This window comes from Poecilia latipinna, unplaced genomic scaffold (assembly GCF_001443285.1).
Source record: "Poecilia latipinna isolate Pla-1442-1.1 unplaced genomic scaffold, P_latipinna-1.0 Scaffold505, whole genome shotgun sequence".
In the NCBI taxonomy this organism is placed as follows: Eukaryota; Metazoa; Chordata; class Actinopteri; order Cyprinodontiformes; family Poeciliidae; genus Poecilia; species Poecilia latipinna.
In genome coordinates this window covers 236338-257518 of record NW_015113121.1, presented here as the reverse complement: position 1 = coordinate 257518, position 21181 = coordinate 236338, and the positions used below count along the sequence as shown (strand labels likewise).

The 21181-nt window shown below is 38.3% G+C and overlaps 1 protein-coding gene across 3 annotated transcripts in view; it reads left to right on the top strand.

Annotated features, from left to right (window-relative positions):
* Positions 1 to 3257: 3257 nt before the first annotated feature.
* The window catches only part of atf7ip (activating transcription factor 7 interacting protein), a 37117-nt gene continuing 19193 nt past the window's right edge, over positions 3258 to 21181 (top strand). The window contains exon 1 of one of the 3 annotated variants that reach the window (XM_015040351.1): positions 3258 to 3905. The gene's annotated coding sequence lies outside the window, so the exon portion shown is untranslated. Of the gene's footprint in view, positions 3906 to 20854; positions 20908 to 21181 lie in introns of those variants that run through there. The other 2 variants (XM_015040349.1, XM_015040350.1) reach the window with 2 other exon arrangements.

The following is a 21181-nucleotide window of genomic DNA, read 5'->3' as shown; positions in this document are numbered from 1 at the left end:
GAAAACGTGATTACAATGACTGGCCTATGTATTAATTTTATTTGGGACCGTACCTTGAATTAGATGCGAAAGGTAAATATTGTATTGTAGGCGTAAGTGGTGGAAGGTGAAACCAAGGGAAAATTCTCACTGCTAAAACCTCTGGGTTCCAGATACACATCTCTCCCATTATACAGTAACAGGAAGAAACATCCAGCGCTGACAGAAAAACTAAAAACATCAGGATTACTTGAGTCTTTTCTAATAGTTTGAAGAAATGTCCTAAACATTGCACTGCATTAACTCATTAAAAAGAACATTACACTAATTTGAGACATGAAAAGCTGCTGTATTACTATTAGAAGACGTGTAACTTACGTCTTTACTTTTCTCTGCTTCCTCAAAGTTTTTCTTGGCCTACACAATTTGAAAATTCCATTTTAATTTCAAAGGTGTCCTAATGTCGGAAAATAGATCAGCTAGCATTTTTGGGTAGGGTTAGAGCAAAACGGAAGTCGTTTTGTCAAAAAAAAAAAAAAAGGAAACCCCAATAAACATTAGTCAAACAAAATGACTCCCAGCAAATGATCTGTTAGCGTAGTGGTACCCAAACTTTCAAGTGCCAGTGCATGTTTTAGTTATTTCCTTAGTTAAACAAACATGAAGGTTCGTTAGCAGGCCTCTGTAGAAGTTTGTCTGAGAAGATAGTTGGACCTTTTGAATGGTCTCCCAATTTCTCAAGAGGGAGACATTGAAAACTGGCAGGCCATTGACTCTCAGTGGCCTGCCAGTTGAGAGTCAACTCATTATTCATTAGTAACTGGCACATGAGATAGCTAGTGCTGGTACTAAAGCTCTTGATTCCAATGGTAAAAACGGTTAGGACGGATAATGTGAAGGACAAAGATGACAGCTGTTGTAGCATCCACACAACAAAAATGGTGTATTAAATTTCTGATACTGACATTTATTGTTTGCTGAGATTGTTAAATCAGTTGCTGATTAGCCTGTTCTGCTAAATTAGCACAGATCACTTATTCAAGGCCCCAGCACACTTTTTTGGCACTAGTGGCCTTTATTGACAATCACCAGACAGGAAATGCACAGACAGAAAACAGGAAGACATGCAGCAAAGGCCAGGAATCGAACACAGAATGGCTGCGTCGAGGCCTATATCCTTAGCGTATGAGGTATCTGCTCTACTGCTACGCCATGCTATGGCCTACAACAGATTTTTAAAGAAATTAATTGATACAAAAAAAATCACAGTGAACATCAGACTTTACTTTTTGGTTCCAAGATGGCTCATTCAAACTTCAAGAGTGAATTAGTTACTGAATGTGGATATAAAGTTAACCAGAGGTAGTCAGATCCCTCATAAGACTGACATTTCATTTTCTGAAATGTGCTATGCTAAAGATTTAAAAATTTATAGCATTATAAGACTAGATGTTTGTCATTCATAAAAATGTCAACAAAGAACTTACCTGTGATTTCTGAATTTCTTGAGTCTTTGGAGAAAAATCTGGAGATGCTCAAGTCCTTTTACAAACGAATACCTATCAGTGAATTCAGTCTAAACGTGCCATGCTTGCACAGACAACATAGCTAGAACTGCAGACGATGGATCTCATTAAATTTGAGCAAATTCTGAGCTACAAACATCCAGCCTTTGCACATTACTAGATATGGTAATAAATGTATAAATATGACACTGAAGTCACCATTTTCAAAGAAATGTGTTCTTAATTTTTATTTTTCCTCCTCCTTACACCAAAAATAGGAAAAGCAGTGCACATGGTTTAGGGGTGTACAAACTTTTGCAACAGTACATTATTGTAATTGTTAGCTGTTCTACTCGCAACATTGAAGCATTAATAATGTCTGCTTCTTCCTGAGCACTGAGATTCAATAAGCTGCCTTATGTGTGCTCTTGCGCCCCCCGGTGGTTAAAAATGTTATGACTGTTCATTTTATATATATATATATATATATATATAAACCTATAAAAGCAGAAGTTAATCAAAAGACAGGAAAAATTTACATCGCTGTAGATAAAATATAGAAAAAATAATGTAAGCATTGAAAACATTGAATCAGCCAGGCACTGTCAGATGAGGAAAAATAACTTCATCAGGTTAAATGTACAACAGGAAGTTTTGATTTCTGCTAGTATTTTTTTGTCCAATTAAGCATGAACAAATAACAAGTGCTTAATGTAGTAACGAGAACAGAGCCAAGCGTGTAATCCGTAAGAAAAGTTACCTCAACATTATTGACCTTGCTGAACTGTAAAAATGTTGCACATGGCAAGATATGGAGCTTTCTGTAACTTTAGAAGCAATATGTTTCAGCACAACCTAGGTGGATATCTTGACATATGCAGGTGACCCTGGAGCTTTGTGGGTTTAGAAAGCTTTTGCCTGATCAGGCTGGCACCTCAGATCTTGTCTGGGCTGGTCTGCATGAATGTGATTGGGGAAAAAAAGCATTGGTCATGGAGAGCAGAGACTCTTTACTGATCATGGCTAATGTATGAACATGTAAAAAAAAAAACCTAGCTAAACCAGACTAAAGTAAGTGCAGATGTCTGGACTACTTGGCACCCCAAGTAGTCCAGACATCTGCACAAGCAGTAAAAGAGATATTTTTTTACTGCTTGTGATCAGAGAATCTTCAGTCTGCCCTCTGCTGGTCTTTGGTGGTACTGTACTACTTCTTTGTGTCAGTGAGTCAACAAAATGGCTGACATGTGTAACTGTGCCATGATAGATAGCAAGACGCAATCTCCTGCAGCACAAACACGACAGATCTGACATTTTTAAGGTTTTAACTAATTTTTTTTTCTTGTGGTCTTGCTTTTCTGTGGCCTCCCTTCAGCTCAGAGTGTGGACTCATCCATCTGTTTATTCAGCTGAAAAAAAAGGTACCATCACATTTCCTCCACAATTTTAGATTTAGCACTCAGGCTGCATATGTATGTACATGTATATGTGCCTTATACGCATCGTGTCATATAAGGCACAGTTTTGAATAACAATAATTCTGAGTAAGCAAAGCTCAACCTCTCCATGCAGATACAGCTATGGGGAACATAAACACACAAGACTAATGAATCATAGTCAGAGAACTGTCATGTAGGACCTAAAGCCTAATTATACCACAGGTGTAGTGGAAGTTAGTTTAGAACACTTGTGAGGCTGTTGCTGGACTAGCTCCTCCTCCTTTGTTTAAATCCCTCCCCCTCGGTTTAATCCCTCCCCCTGAACCGTTTTTCTTTGTCGTGGACAAATCACACACCCCTCCCTCTCCGTGCTAATATGCAGCTCCTCTGCAGTTTGTCCTAGCAGAAGTCTGCTCTGTGTGGCTGTTTCTACCATACTGCAGCTGGGTTGCTCCAGACTGAGGTTGCTGCTGCCGAGTCCTGCCGGATCAACTTCTAGGAACCATACCCGTGACGTCCAGGAGCTTCTTCATACGTACCTTTTCCGGTTTTAGGTACCAGTTTTGGTATCTCCGCCGGTATAGAAAGACTACAAAGAGGAGATAAAAAGGAGGAAAAAAATCAGGTCGCCTCGCCTGATCGACGCGGACGACTTTCCGGCGTTGCCGACCAACCCCCCGCTCCCGCCACCAACAACTGACGTCACAGCGCAACCGTTGGTCTTTTTGTTTTTTTTGAGTCGTTTGTGCGAAAGGAGGAGGAGTCTATTTTTTTTTTTCCTCCGAGAGAAGCTGAGTCGGAGTGGAGTGTGCCGACTACAGCACAACATAGAACTGCGGCTTTATTTACCTTGTGCATGTAGAAACCGGTGTCCTGCAGCTCCATCCACACTACATCCTGTCTGCACCGTTCTGGAGAGAAGCGGACACATCAAAGTCCAAACTGAAAATAACTCAACACCACTGGACAACAAGACGAGTCGGTGAGTGGCGGTACTGCATGCTAACCAAGCCTCATTCTTTTTTTTCCTTTTTTTTCCCGTTTTTTTTCTTTTTTTTTCAAGTCAAGCGCCTTTCTTGTGTTTTTTTCCTGATTGAATTTACAGTCAATTAGAAAATATTTTTTGGCTAACCCTATAAAGAGTGACCTGTTGAAGCTGTCATTAGCAGCTAGCGATGATAAGAAATGTAAGCTAACACTGATCACTATAGCTAAAAACTTAAATATATATTAAAACATGTTTCTATTATTTTTACTTTTATTATTATCTTTATTATTTAATATTTTGTTTTTAAATATATTTGCTGTATCATAAAGACTTTTTACAGTGCAGTTTTGCGTTGCTCCTAGCTTTAGCGAAAAACAGCTATGAGTTCCACAAATTCCGTTTCACAACTTTCTTCAAATGTTGAATTTTGCAATGAAAAATCTTACTTTGTATTTGTAATGTCATAACCAAGGAAGCTGGTTGTTTTTTTAAAATGTTGTCAAGGCGGATATGTTTGTGGGCGGAGCCTATCGAAAATTTTCAGCTGACCAGTTGTCCTAGCAACTGACACGAGGCACTCTTGTCTCTTCTGTTCTGATAGCAGCATTTGCATTTATTTGAGTGTCTTTGCTGTATCTGACAGTTTTTGCTGGGCAGTAATTTACAGTTTTGTGCATTTTAGTTTTCAAGTTACAGCATGATGATTTTTTGGGGGGGAATTGATGGCTTTCGTGAAAGCCATCACATTTGCAGAAATTCTAATTTGTTAAAATTTTAATGATTTTTTGTGCTTTGTCGAATGCATTTTAATGTTGTTTTTTTTTCATTTTGGTAGCGTTGATTTGAAGTTATGGGCGGAGCCTAGCCAAAAATTTTGCCTGATCAATTAACCATACTTTCCTGGTTCATACTTTTGCAGGGTAGATTTGCTGTAGGGCTTTACTTGTTTAATATTTGTGCTATTCACTGTTTACATGTCTAGCTGTGATGTCAATCCAGCTTCTGGCTCCATTTAAGTTTCTGTTACTTTTTGAAACATTATAGCATGCTAGTTTATTCCTTTTATCTGAGATGAACTGAGATGAATATTATTGATGGATTATCTGGTTTAAATACTTACAGTGTTAACTGGAAACATTTGTTGTCTCTGGTATAATTATGTCTTTGTGAAATATGTAAAGACCCACCCCTAACAAGTCAGCATGGCGGGTATGTTGTGCTGATGCTAAAACAAGCAGGACCCCAACCAGCTCACAGCACAGGTTACAGTTGAGTGAAGAGACACACAGGAGAGATTTGTGTTCATGGATTTTCTCCATATACTTGAATAAAAAAAAAAGAAGACAAACAACAAAACTAAGGAGTTATAAAACCAAGACTTTTTTTATGTCCCATTATTTCCATCTGTCATTACGCTTCTGGAGGTTTTTTTAAGGTTGCCCTTTTTTTTTCCTCTTTGTACCCAAAGTAAAACTTAACAATACACATGAATATCTTCATGTGGCAAAAAACAACTATGACTAAAATATAAGAGGAAACAATAGCACGCCTCACTGTATGTTGTCAAGGTCCCCTTTTGGCCTGAAGTGGTACAGGCCAGTGATTTTCCATGAAGCACATTGCCTTAAAAAGTGGGTGTGGCCTAATCTCTATGGTAAAACTGGAGCTAGGCAGGTTTTTTGCTATATAGTGTTTCCTTATGAAGTTAAAATGAGTTTTTTTTTTTTTTCAGTTTTAGTTCAACTAATGTACAAATGAATGAGTACATGCGTCCCAAGGGAACAACAGAAGCATGTGATTAACAAAGCTGTTGAATCACAGTAAATGTGAGAACAGTTCAGTTCTCCCAACTGAACTTCTTCATCATAGTTTTGGTACTTGAAACTGATGTAAAATTAATCTAAATTGGTCCATTTCAGATGTTTCACCTTTTGGAAGATGGTACAGCCCTGTTTCTTGTTTCACCTCCCCCACACCTCTGTTGCAGTGCTCACATGGTGCACTTGTAATTCATTGCACTTTTTTACCCTGCGGAGGTGGGAGCAGTCTTTAAAGGCACCACCTACATTTTTCAAAGACGTCCATGAAGGCGTTAGTATTTCTTAGTTTGTCAGATTCATTTAGCCTCTCTTTTAATACCATTAATCATAGATTTTGTACAATTGAACAGTTTGTGAAGTTATCTGTATTCATCTGCCAAATAAGAATGAATCAAAAAGAAAACCTTTGCTATTTAGCGTGAAATCAAAATATAACTGTATACACATTTCTTTGTTCATTTGTAGGTATTATATAACACTGATTATCAAGGACTGTATTTTTTTCAGCTCATAAAGTGTTACAGCGAGTTTCTTTGCTTTAATGAAATATGTGTTGTAATGCTTAAGCCACGTATTCTATGGCCTTCATAATAAGTTATGGAAAGAAGTAATATTGTTGGCTTGCTTTGTATTACAGTGATGTATTAGATGGACACATCAGTATGTGTGTGTGGACCTCAGAGAGCTGTTTTTACCTTTCCCCCAATATTTTAGAAGTTTAGAAGGACTTCATTTCCGCAGCACTTTTCTAGACGTTATCTAAAAGTTTGTTTACGTAAGACTGCCGTCTGGTATTTTCAGGTCTAAACGCTTGCTCTCACAAAGCTCTGCCTATTTACACGTTGCTCCTCCACTGAGCTGCAGTCTCCAGCCGAGCTCCCGCCTCAGGACACTTATCACTCATTTCCACCAGACTAGTGGCAGCAGCATTATAACTACTTCTTAGTCCAGATCTATGTAAAGAGGGCCTAAACTTACCAACTACTGCAAACCACATTTGTCACATACAAATTGATGCAAAATTTAGGGGTTCAATGCCACACCCAAAGATGCATTGGCTAGTTGGGACAAGGTAGTCTGAATCAAACTTACAGTCTCCCTATTGTCAGGCTACTCTTGGTGAGTAAGCTACAGCTACCCCAAGAAATTTAAGATTAGGCATTTTCTGATACCGTCTCAATTGAATACAACTTTTTGGTTTATGAAAGCGATGCCATGGATATGCTTGAATTTTGTTCTCAAGGATTTTCCATATTTCTGCCATAAGCAGTCATCTTTTGTTTACATTTGGAGCACAGGAGACATCACACAGTGTGCAAATGATATGTTGCTGTGAAATAAGATTTAATAAGATTTTAAAACGAAGACAAAGAATTAGGGCTCCAGGAATTAAGATTCCTGGAGTGATTTTTGAGTACCTCAATTATTAAAATTCCTCGAGGAAAATTGATCTGTTTTGAAGCTTTGTTAAATTAGATTTTATTATTTAGCGCACCGTGTTCCGGCCGGGTTATTACTTGTGTTGTGCAGCGCTCTCACTTCTGCCTGAGTTGTTGACCAAAGCCAAGTGTTAGCAGCATAACGTCCAATTGTCAAGTTCGGCCTGGGAGGATTTTATTGATTGGTGATGATGTCCGGTAGATGAGTTTCTGTGTGTGACGAACGAAGGTGTCAAATCCCGTCGTTAACATGAACACAAAAACTATAAATGTCTGGGCAAGGTGAGAGTTCATCTATTAAATTGACTGTAGATGAATACATAGACGAAAAGCTGGAGTGCCGACATTTTTATAAGCGTATTTGTGAGCCTGTCTCTTCATTATTGAATTGAATATAATTTAACATTTTTGTACAACTTTTCTTCAGGTTAACTTAGAAAGCGAGCTATTATTGTTACAGGTTAATTTTGTAAACTACAGAAAAGTTATTGTTAGGAAAGCTCAAATGTGAAAAATTGGACTGATGTTGATATGCGATAGGACTACTGCTGTTATGTTAGATTTACCAATGTTTTATTTTATCTTTTTTTTATCCGATTACTTGATTAATCATAAGAATAATCGATAGAGTACTCGATTACTAAAATATTCGTTTACAACAGCCCTCCAAAGAATGGAGTTGTCTTTAGGATCTTCTTTTTGCAATTAACATTAAAATAGTTAGCATATTCCCCCTGCTTTAAATTAATTACCTGAATGGAGAGCCAAATGTCTCTATATACATTTTTTCCTATTTAAATATCTTCTTACACATTTTGCCTCTGAATTTATTTACAAACACCTCATTTAAGACTAAAACTGGTAGTATTCTTCTCTCTACAGCAAGCTCCTCACCAAAAAGTGTTTCTTTGTCATACTGTTTATTTAAATGATAGGCTGATGTTGGCATTAGCCTACATTAGCCTAATGTAGGCAAAGTTTATTTTAATAACTCGTTTTTTTTTTTTCATGGCTTCAAAACTTAGCACTTTACTTTCAGTATTGCAATTTTTAATGACTACTGTTTATTCCTCTCCCACTCAGAGTACCGTATTTTCCGCACTATAAGGTACACCTAAAAACCTTAGATTTCCTCAAAAGCCGACAGTGCGCCTCATAATCCGGTGCGCCTTATATATGGACCAATATTGAGCTACAACAGGTCTTGTTGTAGCTCAAATAATGAGGTCGTTAGCAGGACTCTGGAGAACTTGACTGCACTTAGGAGGTGATTCAGCTATTGGATTCAAGTGTATTGTACCAGGGAGACATCTAAGAGTTGCAGGACACCGGCCCCCGAGGACCAGGATTGCCCACCCCTGGTCTAGAATCAGGTCGTCTGCAGGTCATTTGGCACCACGTTCTCCACGAACATGCTGTGTGCGAACGGAGAAGGGTGACCATCGTCCGGCCACGCCCCGGCCTAGACACGGAAAGCTCTCCTCACCGACTGGAGTTGGACTGTTTCTTTATGTCAACAAAGTGGCTTTAGACATTCATCCGGGGTGTTTCGGGGGCGGGGGAAGAGAGACGGAGACTGCGGCGGCAGCGTGTCGGTTGGTCTGTGTTACCCAGAAAGCATTTGGGCACAATATCGCAACACCAACACCGTGAGTGAAACAATGACTGGAGCAGCCTAATATATAAATTATTCGGGACCACTTCTTTATTATTACACATCCACATTTGTAGAGTATGGAACAAATCGCGTTCAATACAGGATGGGTGACAACCCTACCTGTAGCCTATTCTATGCGCCTTATAATGCGATGCGCCTTATATATGAAAAAAGTTTTAAAATAGGCCATTCATTGAAGGTACGCCTTATAATCCGGTGCGCTTTATAGTGCGGAAAATACGGTAGATCACATGATACAGATGAGAGCCAATAAAAAGCCTCCCTTTTACTTGGACTGCTTTTGCAAACAGAAAATACTTAAGGGAAGCCCAATTTTTTTAGATCAACAAAATCCCCAGCCTATAGAACAGTTTTGGAATCATGTACATGGATATAGGCAGTGATATATCCATCTACATGTTTTATTCTTTCTTTAAGAATTTGTTGTAATGAACTGCTACGCCGATCAGATGGACAATGGAAGATCATGTGGTGCTTCTACTCTGTTTGGCCACAACGGACTCCTGCTGCAACAGATGTTGTCTGCTTTGAATTGTACCGCCAACTTGTTCCACAACAACAGCCCTTAGAGGTCTCTGGGTTGTGACTATTTACTATCGAGGATCAGGGGTCTAATATTGTTGGGTTGACTTCATCCCCTATTTCTTAAGACATTTTAGTTGGCAAGAAACATGCAGATCAAGAATATAAAGGATTGTCTGAAATGGACAAGGTACTTAAACACCCATTTACAAAGCCTTGATTGAAGCTCCAACTCTTACTTGGGATCACTGTATAGTGATTTGGCCATCACTATACAGAAATTAGGGGTGGCTGATCGCTGATGACCGATCTTTTAAAAAGCCTAACTTATAAGCCAAAATTGGAATTGGTACCACTTTTTGTTGTTTAAAATGTTGCTCCGTATATCAAGAAAGTGCTGAATTGGCAATGTGTAAAAATTGGCTGATCACTGATCTCCCAAAATTAAGGAAATATGCACCGATAAGTAAGTGCACTCCTAACAGAAATATATCCAATGGTCAATGTAATGCAAACAATCCATTTTGAAATTCATAGCAACATCATAACAAATATTACGATGTGGACATCAGCAAAATGAAACAAAGCGCTAAAGAAACATGAACTATTTTGCAGGACTGTTACTTGTTCAGTTTTCGTCTTTTTTTTCCCAATACAATATTAAAATCTCATTTCTGAAATACTATCCAAAATCATTGTCTGTAGTAACATGTGTGGATTAAAATAATCTTGAAAAGTATCAACCATAAATGAATTTGAGTTAATGAAATTAATTATAAAAATCATGAATATTGGACACAAAAAGTAGAACAAGGCTTGTTATCAGGGCTGGTTTCAAACTGCTGTTTCTTTGGGGTGGAGAATTATCTGTTGCCAATGTCTGTCATGTCTGAAGTGTATTCTTTGACTTCAAAATTATCAGCTTTGCAATTCCCGTGTTGGCCAGGAGGATTAATCGTTGTGGGCATCCCACTTTCGTTGTTTTGCAGTTCCTTTCTCATGTGCTACCAGGCCTGTCACGATAACAAATTTTGCTGAGCGATTAATTGTCTAAAAAATGACCCTGATTTAATGGAAATGACTAATAATGCATGCGATTTCCTGCCATAGATAGATGTACTTTATTTTCAAAAGAACACATAACACTGGAACTGATAAACTAAATTAAACAAAACAGCCAAAGACAAAAATAAAATGGATTCTCAGTCTCCATTAACAAAAAATTTACTTGAATAAACACTAAACAACATAATGCCAAAGTGGAAATAAATACTGCATTCAACCAAAAGAGTGCAGATTATGAAGTCTGTATACTGTATTGGCCTTCAGTAATCACTAGATTTAAATAGAGAAGACGGGCACATCCTGACGCAATAGTTCACACTACACGATTTTTTTGCCCCCTATTTTCCTCTTATGATAATCTTAGAATGTTGGGCGATCCAAGATTGTCGCTGGTGATTTCGTAACCGATCATCCTGCAGTGTGTGGTGTGTTACGGTAGATCGTCGGTCGTGGCCGCTCCGATCTAAATTCAACAGCTTAGCAGCCTGTTGAATGTGACGGGTAGCCAATCAGAAAGTGCAGATTCTCCTCCATGCTTTCTGAGGGGAAATTACGAGGGGAATCCCAAACAGCTGACACGGCACAACCCGAAGTCCAGCGGACATCGGAGATGATATGTGGAAACATTAATATTTATTCAACATTTCAAGAAAGAATATAGAAATGACAAGGGGAAGAGTTGGAGCCAAATTGCTACCGCAGTTGATAAACCCGGTAACTTTTCAGCTGTTCTTCGTTAACGTGACATAAATTGGTTATAATGATTTTCATTCAGTCAGGATTTTACGCTGACTCTAGCCACATGCATCATAGGTAGATTCTAGTAAAGCATTGCTTAATGCCCGATTTTAAAATTAGTTAACTGGACTTGTAGCCATTATTTTGTGCCCATGTGGCTGGACACCACACGGCACGACGAACCCGATTGAACCGTTGTACCTAGGATTTCTGTCGGCTAATGTGTGGTCTCAGGTTTTGAAAATGGGCTGACAGTCGGCCGATGTCGATAGGTTTAATTTATCGTGCGATTAATTGATTTATCGTTTATCGTGACAGGCCTATGTGCTACTGCATATTTTAAGCCTGTCTCCTGGTAGCTGTGTAAATTTTAACAAGAGGATATTTTTTTGCTGCTGCAGCAAGGTCTTCTGTAGGTAGGTGGCTTACCTTTTCCCCAGTAGCCAGTCAACATGCTTTTGGTAATATTAGTGTTTCCAAGACTTGTTGTTTGACCTTCTCTATATACATTTGACTTAGAATGTTTAATTGGGCAGAAAATGAAAATTAGCTGTGGTTGGACATTGCCAACAGTTTGTGTTACACCAAATAATAATGGCAATAGTTGCTCATGGATGTCCCTTATACTCAGTCTTTGTATTTGCAGATTTGCTAAGGTATCCAGTGTATGCCATTAGTCATTTTTAGCCAATGCAAAAGGGTCAGCGGCAATGTGGAGTTCAGTTTCCTGCTCAAGGATTGACCTGGCCATTTCACATACGGCAAATTTTCCTTGAATTTGAACTGGCCACTTGTCCATGAATATTTGTAATGATGCCATAGAACTGAAATGTACTAGAAGCAAAAAAAAAGACCTTAGCTCTGGAACATGGTTAATATTTATTAACCATGTTAATAAATATTTATTTTGTTTGGATAACAAGATTACAAAGGCTTTGTCTTTGCTGTTTGCAATCTAACTCTGTATGGCTAACATCTACAGTTGCAAACTTTACAAGTTTATATTTTCTAATCTTCATCTAACCCCTGCAAGAAATTTGTCTGACTCAGATCAGTTGTTAATATTTATTAACATGGTTAATAAATATTAACAACTGATCTGAGTTGTTAATATTTATTAACCATGTTAATAAATATTAACAACTGATCTGAGTCAGACAAATTTCTTGCAGGGGTTAGATGAAGATTAGAAAATATAAACTTGTAAAGTTTGCAACTGTAGATGTTAGCCATACAGAGTTAGATTGCAAACAGCAAAGACAAAGCCTTTGTAATCTTGTTATCCAAACAAAATAAATCAACTCCTCCTGATATATATTTTCGGTTGGCATAATTTTACCCTATGCTTTGACATCAGACGCCAAAGTGTGCCTAAAAGATAAAAAGGAGTCTACGTAAAGATGTATTATGTTCAGTGTGCAAGACGAGTTGGACTGTGACAGGCGCCCCCCTTTGCATCCCTTTGTCTTGAAATTGCAAACAAAAATCTGCGTATGAAATGGCAAAGAAACAATGTATAGAGCTCTTTTGGTTAAAAACACAAATTTTTCCTGTTTCTTTCACAGTAACCAGTCAAGTCCTGCAACAATGTGTTCTTTTTGTCCTTTAAGTCAGCATTGCAACATCAGAGGTGTGGACAGATCCCCGATGGTCAGAGTGAAAAATTGCATAGACTGAGCTTCCCCTACCCTCCACCTCATGCTCAATCAACTGGACTCTGAGACCACCTCAATTACCCACAGCTTTGACCTTCCATTTTACTCCAGTCATTTCACACATGACTCTAGCGTGGAAAGGTGTCAGAAATGAGACTGGGCAATGTGGGTTTATAGGTTTACCTAGAAATTTTGTGGTGTTTATTGTAACAATGTTGAATTGGATGGTGAGGGTTTTTTTTTTTTTTTTCAAAAGCCTACTGCAGGATTTTGTGAGACTTACAATAACCCAATCACTTTATATAGTCAGTATCAGGGGGTTAGAACAATACCTGCAGGAATAAATTCCCTGCAGGTGTAAAGCACTTGCTACTGCACACTTGTTCCATTTACGAATCTGTGGCTATATTTCATAGTTTTTTTTTGATTGTTGAACGATTTGTCATGAATAACGTAGCTTATGTAATTTATATATGCAAAATCTATCAGAAATAAGAACAAATAACTGCTTTTATTAAACCAAACTTAGCTGGCAAGAGAACAAGAAAGCAGTGCAAACTAAAATCTTGAAAAATATTAATTCGAGACAGATTCTTTATAATAAAAGGGCTAATACGACCAACCCAGAAGGGCCACAAAAGAAGAAGAGGCTAATCAATAGTGAACAAATGTTGGAAGAGCTTGCGATTTGTACAGATAAAATTGAGATAGCTTATCTCTTACTTGTGTTTTATGCACATGTTGAAGCTGGTCTTCATCAGGAATGCATTCAGCCTGCTGAGGGGGAAAATGACACTTCTCAACCTAAACCTCAATGTGAAAAAAGTTCAAGTATATTTGTGATGGGTAACCCAAAGAAAAAGAAGAGAGAACTAGTTTGTAGAGATTTGTAGTTTGTTGCATCGTCTCGGAACTGCTGAGATCACAATACTGGTAGGATAGGCTTGAGCAATCTACAAGACGTACGACGTTCATATCAAATAATTGGAACTACATAGTTTTAAAACAAATGCAGCCTCCAGAGTTTAGTTTTTCTACTAATGCTTGTGAAATTAAAGCTGCCTGCTGCGTCTTATGAAGTGCACAACCATCCAATACAACCCCCCCCCAAAAAAACGTAGATACCAGGCTCTATCAGTTCTGATATCCAATACAACCCCCCCCAAAAAAACGTAGATACCAGGCTCTATCAGTTCTGGAGTGCACTGCTGTTTCAGATCCTAACTAAGTTTAAAATTGGAACATAATTTTCTACGAAAGGTACTCTAAGTAGGCATGTTTTTAGTTAAAATATTTTCCTTTTAATGATAACTTTGCACAAAAGTGAAAGGTTCTTAGGGGTGGCGCAGTCCAAGCATTCTGTGTCATTAAACCAGAGAAAAGCTCAGTCTTGTCTTGACTCAAGACGATTGTAGGAAAACATTTACTGTGTCTTTGTTTCCACACAAAGCAAGAGGTACAATAGTGTAGTATCAGAAAAGTATCATCAGCATAGCACAGCAATTTGGCAATAGATGTTTTAGGAATTTGCAGTGTTAAACCTACAAGTGGATAAAAACAAAGTTTTGGATTTTTTTTTTTCTGTTGTTTTGGATTAGTGCTCCAGTTGTTTCAGACGAGTGTTGTATGTGTGACACATTGTGAGATAATGTGTCATGTACATTATCTGCATCAGGTTTTACTCTAACTAGGTCTAACATTTCTGTAGTTTGATATTCTCTATTTCATGAAAGATTACAGACAATGAATAAATTGCATTTACATTTGAAACGCAATTGATCTTTGGACATTGTGTATAATGCAAATTTCCCTAAATGTATGCCACATGTTCTAAATAAAAGTTAATAAATGAGGGGGAAAAGTAATCAAATAAAATTGGCAAGTTGATCTGATTTTGAAAAACGGCTGTCAGGTTCAGGAAAGTTTGGATGAACAAGAGACGGTCATACGTAGGTTTGTGCTACAGTAGTCACCGTGACAGAAACCCTCTCAGCAGCAGCGGCAGCCGCCATTTCTGTTACAAGCATCCACTGCAAGCAATCCATCAAACTAGAAATGGAGGCTGGGAAGCATGTAGCTGAGGCTAACTTTTTAAACTAATGCATTTAGTTTAAATCAGAAGGTGTTGGTCAGGTTTTCACAGAGAAAAGATCAATGTGTGTTTCATGCAGAAGGAGAAAAGGCAGCACGGAATATTGGATTTATTTTTATAGGGGGAAAAAATTACTTAGACTTGACAAACTTTAAGCAGAATAGACAGAAATATAGCAGATTTTTTAGCTACAGAGACTTAATTAAAATTTCATCCAGCAGCTCAGGGCGAACGAGCTACCATTTCGAGGCTATGGGGTAGAATGTCTACCAGTTTTAAGAGACCTGTAATTTGCTGGGAATAAATTCATCCTAAACTCAGGCTGGTTGAATTTTATTTACAGTGTTTAAACAGCTGCAAATTTGTGAGACCCCTCTACAGGTCTGTCACTCATTTGTAAGAACACCCTTCTGTTGAAATGGTGTAGTCCACGCTTGGCAGTAAACCTCCAGCGAGGAGCAGACTGCAGGTGTGGGGGATGGGTGTTGGCGCTGTGTGTCTGGCTGTGGACTTAGGCTCTGACTGTGTAGTCCTAGCTTTAGTTCTCATCAGTCAGTGTGACTTAGACCGTGGATACATTCAGAGATTGTTCTAGGTGTGATGGGCTATTTTCAGAGCTACAAACGCAGCTGTAATACTTATTAGTTCAGCTGTCAACTAAGAATTTTGTTTGTTTATATACCGTAAGGAAGCCAAGGCTAACCTTATTTTGCATCAAGATGTTTCTTTTGATTAACATATGTGGCCTGTTTTGAGCTATGATACAAGCCTCTCTCTGTAGCGCATGGCTAAAGAATAATCACCATGTGCATGCTTGATTCACATGGAACCTTCTGGCTCTGCCCTCCCCCTCCCAGTTTTCTTCCCCTTTTTCCTTTTAGCCTGCTGTCGCTGCTCTTCGCTTTTGCACAACAGGAGCAAATCACGCGTACAATACTTGGGCAGTAGTAGGCTAGGGAGCAGACTGCTGCTTTGCTGTTTAATCATGTTATTTTAATACTTTGTTCTCTATTCTGTTTATTTGTTTAACAGGTTAGAAATGGTCGTTATAATTACTATCGTTTTTAATCCATAATTGACTTATCTTGGATAGATCTTATAAGATGAAACGGAAATCAGTCAAGTGGTCGACAAATGTTTAGTAACATTTTTCACCCCAAAATAACTAATAAATATTTCAGTGATTTTAGAGAAAATTTCATTCAAGTATATTTCGCTACAAAACCGTTCCAAGGTACATGGAGAAATGTCACAGAAAGGAAAAAATAATCTGCTGCATTCTCCCACCATGTTTCCTGCCTTTGAATTTGCAGCACACATAAAATGCTTGATCCTATGGGAGAGCGTAAAATAAAACTGGTTGGGTAGTAATTTTTACCTGATGTGATTAGATTACGACTTCTGTATACAGTGTTTGATCTGCAGTTACATACCGACTATATTTTTACTCAAATTAAGGCATTTTAGTGCAAATTGGTATTCTGTGCCGTCTCAAAATTCCTGTTTTTGGAAATGACTCTCTTTCAGACACCAGAAGATTATTCATGTGTATCTCAATAATTTAGCAGTTGACATCAAAAGTTTTACATCAATTCATCACACAGTGAGTGATATATTTTAGGTTTTTAGATCTGGTAATTTTGACGAAATTTTTGATAAAAAAAAAAAAACCCACCATTGTATTTCTTGGGGAATTGTAATATTACAATTAAAATAACTTTTAATGCAGAAATGCCCTGTTATGACTTACACAATCATGGGAAAGAAGGTTGATATCATCCACAAATATGGTAAGCTAGAGTGAGCGCTGCATCCAAGCATAATTATAGAAAGTTTAGTGGAAGAAAAAAAGTTTAGTTATTTAAAAAGTACACAATATAGCAGCATCTTAAGTGGATTTTGTCATATTCAAAAGTTTAGGGGATATTGACAATGTCTTGATTTCAGGTGGTGTCACCACATACAGACACATCCAAGATATGGGTTACACTTTACATTGCTTGTATTAAGTCACTTCTGAACAAGAGATTACAATAAAAGTGTTTGAATTGAATTGCAGAAATCCACAAACCTTTTGAAGATATTCTAATTGACTGAGTTGCAGCTGTATGTGAATCATCTTCCTTTCAATTAATACTTGAGAACAAATTCCTAATAATCAGTCATAACAGCTTGATTGTAAACGTATACATCTATTAAACAGTTTCAGATCAGTGCTTGTGTTTTCTAAACATGCTGATTTTGTACAGATTGTCAGGTTGAGGCGGAGTGTCCTTCTACATGTTAGTCTGGCACAAAGCAAACAGCCAGACTGACACGGTCTCACTTTCTCAACTACAGGCGAGTCAGGTTTAACACTGGACCTGAGTCACGTGTTCATAAGTTGTGATTGAGAAACAGATTTGCTAGATTAAAAAGGAAGGTGATGTGATTAATCACTTTTTGGACTTTCTTAGTAATCTCAATAAAATGTAATATCCGCTGGAACTTCAGATTAGAGGATTTTAGTCAAGTTGGTTGGCAAGGTCAAAATCACTGGAAGCTGATCAAAATAATTTTTTGTGTGTGGCAGGAATCGACACGGGTCACTTTGATTGCTAGAAATCAGCGGAATCAGTTTGACATGACCGATATTTAAAAAATAAAAATGAAAAATTGCATCCGACACGCACTGAAGACGTCAGCTCCACCGAAATAAAGGTTTTAGTTTTTTTGTGACAGACAGGCATCACTTCCCAGCGGCTCAGTGCTGCTGAAGCTAACGCTCTATTGGAAGCTGCGGCAGGCTGGAGAAGCTCCGTGTTGCTACCACAGCAAACCGGGTGGCCATTTTGAGTCTCAGTGAATCCAGATGCCAGCAGTCAGGGTGGGGGAAGGGTAGAGCGCGTGCTCTGCGCAGTGTAGTTGGAATGCAGTGTCTGCCCTCAATAGCTGGCTGATTTTATTTTTGTCCACACTGCATTTAGCCTTTTTGGACACTTCCTTGCATTATATCCATTATTGGTAATTACTTATTTTAATAGTTTTAGTTTATCAGAAATAAACAGGAACTTGCTCTGTGCCCCAGTCCCAAGAAAGTCTGTGTCATGTTTACAGTTAGAAACACTGGTTGAAGCACCTAAAACCATCTGAATAGGAAATAAAATGTTCCATTTCCTTCCTCTGCTATTTCTTGTTTTACATTAATATGTCTAGTACAGCTTGGGGTCAAATAAGCAGGAATATTTAAAAAAAAGCTGTTCCAGGTAAACATTCATGTGGTCTCTCACAACAACAATCTCTAAAAGCAGGAGTTAAGTTCATCAAAAATAACATGCAAAGATAACAGTATTTGCTTTAATCCTGTTTGGCTGTTTTTGTGGGCGGAGTCAGTAATCTGATCTGCTCTTGCTTGTGCTCGGCATGCTGTTCGCAGCAACATTGGTGGCCATTTTGTGTTTCTACAGTGGCAGACAGAGAGGAGGGGGGTTGGGCAATAAATGCACAGCTAGTTTTGTTGTTCTTTGCAAAACAAGTGTTCTTATTGAAGGTGAGAAATTACAAGAAGACATATTAAAGTATTTTTTTTAAATGAAAAGCTCAGATTCATCTTATTCCAGCGTGTTTATTTCTGAGTCTTCAACATGTTAGTAAATGGGTTTAAGAATCAACTCATGTAGAAACTGAAATGTGACATTTTAATGCACCAAGTGATCTACCTATGAGAAGTTAAAAATTAGTATCTTTGATCCTGTTCGTAGAAAGGATCCACCCTCTTGCTGGAATGGTTCAGCCTGTTTAACACCAACCCCTCCCTGCTGTTTGAGAGGCTGGACAGATAGAGACTCTTCAGTGTGGCAGGCTTTGCTCTGTTTTTTTTTTTTTTTTTTTCCCCCCTTGCTGCAACTAGCCTGCAACTGTGTGGCTAATATGCGTCAGTTGTTACTTGCACACGTAAGGAATGCTGAGAGAATGAGTGGAAAAATATGCTAATGTGCAAGGAAAGGATTTAAATAGACCTCTTAGGAGGATTGATACTACCTGTTTGGTTTAATCTAGAGAGTAGGTGTGTTCCTTCATGGTCTGTGTGAAAGTAGTCAAATTAAACTGAAAGTCATTAAAAAAAGTCAGATTGCCCGTTTTAGTGCTGTGGTGGTGTTTTTTTTTGGTTTTTTTCCCCTTCGCTTTTGTCTGTCACGCCCCTCCCCCACTCGTTTTCCCGCCTCCCCCATAAGAGTGGTACAGTCCATGTTTGAGCAGGAGAGGCTGTTCCAGAGATACACAGGCCCTGTGTGTAAGAGACAGAAAGGGTGGGAGGACTGTGGGACCGGGGGGGCAGTTGCTTCTAGATTAGGTGTTGTGTGCCTCTGCAATTTAGCGACGGCCGTGCACTGTTAGCTAAGCTTCAACTTGGGTGATTTTTGTGTTGCTGTGCAAATTGAAAGTGGTTTATTATTTTTTTTTCTTCCAATTCTATGACACATTAAGAGAATGATTAGAATGTAAATTGTTGTTGGGAAATGGTTGTTTCCTTGGTTGTTGGTGAAATAAAGCACATTCCGATTAGGTAACTTACTAAAAAGAAAGTTCTTAGAATAATTTTCAGATTTTCAGTGCTCTACCCTGTTCTGAAAGACTCGGAAGGCGTAATAGTTTGAAAATTTGGCGATATTTTTTTCTGCTTTGTGGCTAGAATATTTGGATTGAAGCAAAAGGCATTTGGAGAACAAAACTTGTTGTGGGAGTAACCAGAAACCAAAGTCCTCAGTTCCATTGTTATTTCACATAGTCTGTTGAACTGAAGTTAGCACTAAAGGAATGAGCCCTCCCTAATCCTGGAGCACATCTTTGTATTTTTATACTTAAATACCTAAATCTCCTAAGCTTTCAGAGTTTGGAAAAATAAAAAATACATTTACAAAGACATGCTGCTGCTGGTGGTTGGAGAGAGAGAAAAAGACACCACTTAAATGTTATATTTTAGAAAGATAACTCTGCCAGACAATGAACAGTTTGGTCTTCTCTAAAAGCCTGTCCTTTTGACATTAGCTGTAATCTGTATGAGACCTTTGAGATCAAATTGCTATCTGACTAAGGTTCTCTGTAGTCCAAACAGAGACCGTCGGTGGAGTGACAGAACTAGGCTGAGGCTAACATGATTTGTGCTCAGTTTATAGCACATAGCACTTTAGCTGATCTCTTTGTAATTATACAGCGCAGTGACGCATTATGTGTTCCAAGGACTTCTTTTCATTTTTAATTGCATAAGAAAAATGAATGCAGCACCACATCTTCAGTCCAGTGAAAGATCATTTAAACACATTCAAACTTTACAGTGATAATCAATGTCTTTGTCATAACAGTAGCAGGTTTTACAGTGCTTTTCTTGACCTTTTTACTCAAGAAGCTACAGTTGCCTGCTGATTCTTTAAAAGACAAATAAAGGACAAACAGACACTCCTCCCCTCCTAGCCTTTTTTTTGTCAGAGTGGTACAGTCCAGGCTGGGTGTTATTTCCATACTGTGCACTAGTTAGTGCTAGAGGTGGGGGATGGGTGTTGCTATGCAACAGGCTGTGCAGTGTACTTCCCCTCTGTCTGCGCACCGCTAGCTATGGCTGTAAGTGATAATCACCAGAGTGCACTTTAAAGTGCACTCTGGTGCAATATCCAGGATTTTTTATACCTGCAGGTGTATGATTCAGTTATAGCAAGTGACAAAAAAAAAGGTTATTCAATTTATACTGTATGAAGTTACGCTGCATGTCACAGAAAGCACTGGGGAAGAAAGTTTTGTGTCTTTTTAAAGGGATTTGGTGATGCCCAGAATGCTCTCAGTTTGACTACACACCCTTGTGGAGAACACACCCCTGCTAGGAGCAACATGGACTGGCCCCAGCTGAGCCCCTCCCCCTTTCTTTTATATTCTGGCACCGCCATCTCAGCTGCTCTCAGCTCCCACAATCAGCAAATAATATGGAGGGCCCTTTCCCACACATCCTGCGGAAGGTTGCCATTTCTTTTTTTAAGCATGCTTTACATTTCTGCCTCATTGAGACTGATTTGTTCTTCCTGTTTTAAGGTTCATGTTTTAGCTAAACCTTTAGAGTATTCTCTAGTAGGAATTAAAAAAAAGGTTTGTACTTTTGTTGTTGCAGAGACCAAAATGTTCAGATTAGTTAACTTGTGTTTTGTTTTTTTTTTTTTTTTTTTTTTTTTTTTTTTTTTTTTTTTTTTTGTTTTTTTTGGGGATTTCCTAGAAGACAATACGACCTCACAACAT